This window comes from Protobothrops mucrosquamatus, unplaced genomic scaffold, assembly GCF_001527695.2.
Source record: "Protobothrops mucrosquamatus isolate PMUCROS unplaced genomic scaffold, P.Mucros_1.0 scaffold_217, whole genome shotgun sequence".
NCBI lineage: Eukaryota > Metazoa > Chordata > Lepidosauria > Squamata > Viperidae > Protobothrops > Protobothrops mucrosquamatus.
The window spans coordinates 1938466-1943309 of NW_015386293.1; positions in this window are offsets into that span (position 1 = coordinate 1938466).

The following is a 4844-nucleotide window of genomic DNA, read 5'->3' on the forward strand; positions in this document are numbered from 1 at the left end:
ATGCCTGTCTTATATCCAAATATGTGGAAAATGATATTCAGTTTATTGATACCTTTCCCTACCTCATATCTTGTGGAATCAGGCTTTAGTGCTGTTAATCATATTATGACCAAAGAAAGAAACCGCCTGAATATTTCCGAAAGAGGAGACCTTCGTTTGTTCCTTACAAAAATTGAGCCAGATATCCAGTATTTAGTTTTGCAGCATCAGCCTCAGGGATCTCATTAATAATTTAATTAATTAAATGTAATTTCATCAGACTTCATGCTTCTATGTATGCAAAGTATAAATAAAAAGATAGATTTAACTACTGTAAGTTGTTTTATAAAGATTTATTCTGCCAAACTTAGCGAAAGTCCGACATAAAGTATTTGGTAAGTAATTATTATTATTATATGCTTTAACTTGCTGTAACTCTGCTTTATAAATTTTATAAAGTAAAGTTACTTCCCTACTTTATAAATCACCATTACTGTGGAACCGGTGGGCGGTTAGAAAATTTTACTACTAACAGAGATACAAAAGTGGGCGGTAGGTATAAAAAGGTTGACTACCCCTGATTTAGACAGACATGCCTTTTTCTATGTTTGATTACAGTATGGAAATGCTTTGGAAGTTGCTCTGGCTGCCTCCTCATGCAAATGCATACATACCTGCAGTACTTTGTAAAGCAGAGAATGAAAAGACACTATTTATTGGCACAGGGCATGTTGGAATTTATAAACAGAAACAAATATAAATTAAAATAGAAAATGAATATTTGCACATTTGTTAATCACCAGATTAAAAATTAAAGTAAATGGAGAAAGAAAGCAATTTTGATATTGCTCTCTATGGTCACCTACATAGCCAGGCATAAAATCTGGATAATGTCTTCCAAAAGTCAACAATGTATTGTCCTATATTTGAAATTGAACCGATGGAAGATTTTAATTATCCTAACATTTGTTGGGAGACAAATGCTGATTTTTTAAATTTTAAATGAAAATGAAACTGAACTTAACCATCTATTTTGGGTTTCACAAAAGGGAATTGTAACAAAGACTGAGGAATAATAAGTAGGATCCCATCAAATGGGGGAGGAAATTATCTAAATGAGGAAATGTGAAAGTTTGGAATTGAAAAGCTTGTGTCAGAAAAGTAAAAGCTTAGAATAAACCAGAGTTAGCAAACCTTAAGAAAAACCTTTAGATTTGTTCAAATTAAAAGAGAAAAACAACAGCAATCAGTATATCAGCTGCTGTTGGTTTGATCTCCCCGCTTGGTAATTAGGTTGCAAATGTTTCATCTCTATTCTGGGGGACATCTTCAGAATGGTTTGAACTGTGCTCGATTTGTTTGGAATGTTGCTTCAGCTGATGAGGTGTTTTAGGCGTTTCCATATTTCTTTCATGAGGTTATAAGTGAGTGTGCCAGGGAGTGAGATGATCAGTCTGAGTGGGTGCTTTCTTTGTGCACTTTCGGAAGACCATAGAACTGCACTATGTTTGAATCGGTTGCTTTCATTCTCTGGTATTTCTCTCTGATGATGGTTTAGTTTCTGTAGCTTTTTTATGGTTCTGTTGATCTTATTGGTCAACTTCGTCAATGGTCTGTGTTGGTGTGTCTGTAGGTGTTTGTGTCCTGTAGGAGTTGTTTGGCTTTTTGTATGTAGTCAGCCTTGTGTAGTATGACTGTCATTCGGCCTTTGTCGGCTGGTAGGATGACAATGTTGCTGTTGGTTTTGAGGGATTTTATTGCCTATAGTTCCTGTTTTGTAAAGATGCTGAAATTTCGTTTGTGTCTCAGCATCGGAATGATGGTCTGGCATATTTGTTATTGGGATTCTTTGCTGAGGTCTATTGATTTTAAGGCGCTTTCTAGGCTTGCTAGGAATTCTGTGCTTGGCGCATCTTTGTGGTTGAAATTTCATCAGGACTTATTCTTCATTCTTGAGTTGGTGGTTGGATAGGTTCTTGATTCAGCTTTGTTCATTGTTGTAGGGGTTGTTGGCTGTGAGTCTGGATAGTTTTCTTTGAAGGGCGGTGTGCTTCTTTTCCCTTTTGTTTGTTGTTCTGCGTTCGATTTCTGTGTTTAGATTTCGCATGAGTTGTGGTCCAATGAGCTTTTGTTCGAGGAGACATTTCATATATTTGTTGAGGCGGTTGTGAGCATCTGTTATCATCGGATGATGCGTTTGCCATTCTGTCTTGCTGTTATCCATGCTGTTAGATTCGCAGGTTGGAGGCATTAAGAGGAGACACATAGTGTAGCAACAAGTCTTCTTTATTGTTCTCTTCCACAACCAGCAACAGCAAAAATGGCACGCAGGCCTTTTATAGTGTCCTAGCCCTGGACAACGTCAGCCAATGAAAAACCAGGCTGTTTTCGCGCCTTGCACATGCGCGCAAAGCTGGGGACAGCCAGTCCGGTCCCGGGCAGCTTTTGGTCTCCCCGGGACCCTTTGCAACATTTCTGAGCCTGCTGAATGCTCCAGCAGGCTCAAGACATAACACCCTTCCCCCTGGATGAAACAATAATAGCTTATTATATAGCAGCACAGGTACATGTGTTCAATGGACTGGATGTTATTGTGAAGCACAATATGCTTGCACACAGGCAGAGCACTCTTACATTAATAATTATTCAAAGAAAAAAAATACAACAAATAATATGCTTTACTGAATGTTTGTTCTGCATCTTGTTTAAGGACTAGTAAGGTTCCCTTGACTTGACAGAAACTTCACATAGTCCTCAAGATGTTTGGGTGGGCCCTTGGCCCGCTGTGACCTTCTGATGGCTGGTGAGTGTGCCTGGCCTGCCAGCTCGCCTGGTTTGATTCCCCAAAGACTCAGGTGACCCACCCAGCTGCTGACTGGCTGGATCCTCTGAATCCAAGCCAGGATTCCTTGGGGGGGTGGAATTCCCCAAGTCCAGTGGTGGGGTGGAATTCCCCAAATCCACAATGGACTCCTCTTGGGAGCACTGTCCCTTGAGCCCAAGACCAGCAGCTGGAGTGGCCTGAGTGGCTGATATGCCCCAGTAACCCATGGCCCCCGTGTATGTGCCGGAATTGCCAGAGCCAGGAGCCGCCTCCATGGCAAACCCCCTTCCTGGAGACTCCCTGTTTGGAGCACTTACTGAAGCCTGGAATGACCCCTTTTTTGGAGCAAAAGCTGAAACCGGTAGAAGTCCAGTTGGTCGAAGAGACTGTGGTCCACAATCATAATTGTGGTCCTCCTCCCCCCCGAGAGCAGAGCCAGGAGCGGAAGTGTTGCTGGGCAGCCACCAGCGCAGTTGGTCTATGTGCCATCGGATGATGCGCCCATCGTCCAAGGCCACTTCGTATGACAGCGGCCCAGAGACCTTGCATACTACTGCTGTGACCCAGAGATGTCCAGGACCATAGTTCCTTGCCCAGACCGGATCACCCACCTGTAGTCTCCTAGGTGCCCATGGCTGTGACACCTGTGAAGCCACCCGGTCTGGGTGCAGCCTATCCAGTTTCGTGATGAGGCGGCGACTCCAGCGGAGTTCTGCTGGGCTCTTTCCTGTGGCTGTGCAAGGTGTGGTGCATTGTGCAAGAAGGAAATCAGCTAACCTATGATGCCAGCTGCCATAAGTGAGTCTCTTGAGAGCATCTTTGGTAGTATGCAATATCCTCTCAACCTGGCCGTTGGTAGATGGGTGGAATGGAGCTGAAGTTGCGTGCTGGATCAAGTTGGCCTGTAGAAAAGCCTGGAACTCAAAAGAGGTAAATTGGGGGCCGTTATCTGAGACCAGGACATCTGGAAGTCCATGAGAAGCGAAGATTCCTCTCAACACCTGGATGATCCTAGCAGTAGTATTGGAGGAAACAGGCACTACCTCTAGCCACTTGGAATGGCTGTCAACGAGGAGAAGGAAGAATTGCCCCTGAAAGGGCCCAGCGTAATCTATATGTACCCTTGACCAAGGCTGATGGGACACAAGTCCCTGTGGCCTACTACTCAAGGACTCTGTCAACAGGCCTTGACTGTTGGCACACTTGACACCCGTGCACCTGGGCCTCGATGGCTTTATCGAGCCCAGGCCACCAGAGATGGCTGCGCGCAAGCGCTTTCATCCGAACTATACCCGGATGTCCCTCATGCAGAGAGATCAAGATTCTAGACCTCAATGAGGCTGGGATGACTACCCTACTACCCCATAACAGGCACCCTTTGAATGTGGAAAGCTCGTGCTTCCTTTGCCAGAAGCTTTGAAACTCAGTATCTGGACACGTGTCAGGCCATCCTGACAACACCCATGTCAGCATGCGTGTAAGCGTGTGATCAGTGGCAGTTTCTGCAGCCATGTCCCTAGTATTGAGGGGAGATTCAAGCAACTCCTGAATGGAGAGAATGTTAATAGCAGGAGCAGGATCTGCCTCTATCTGTTTTAGAGGTAATCTGCTGAGACCATCTGCATGGCCCATTTCCTTTCCAGGTTTGTGAATCAGTGTGTAGTCATATCCTGACAGGAAAATTTACCATCTCAGCATTCTAGGAGATATTATGTGAGGGGTTTGCTTGTTTATTTATTTATTTATTTAATTTAATTTATATGCCGCCCTTCTCCCGACAGGGACTCAGGGCGGCGCACAACATATTTAAAACCAGAACATATATACAATCCCCCCCTTAAAACCGAATTAAACCGAATTTTAATGTTGCGTCTTCCGAATATCTAAAACCCAATATAAAATCCACCCTAGGTCAGGTCCGCTTGCTGAAAGAGCCATGTCTTGAGGGCGCGACGGAAGGTAAGGAGATCCGGAATTATCCGGATCTCGGGGGGTAGTTCATTCCAGAGGGTAGGGGCACCCACAGAGAAGGCCCTCCCCC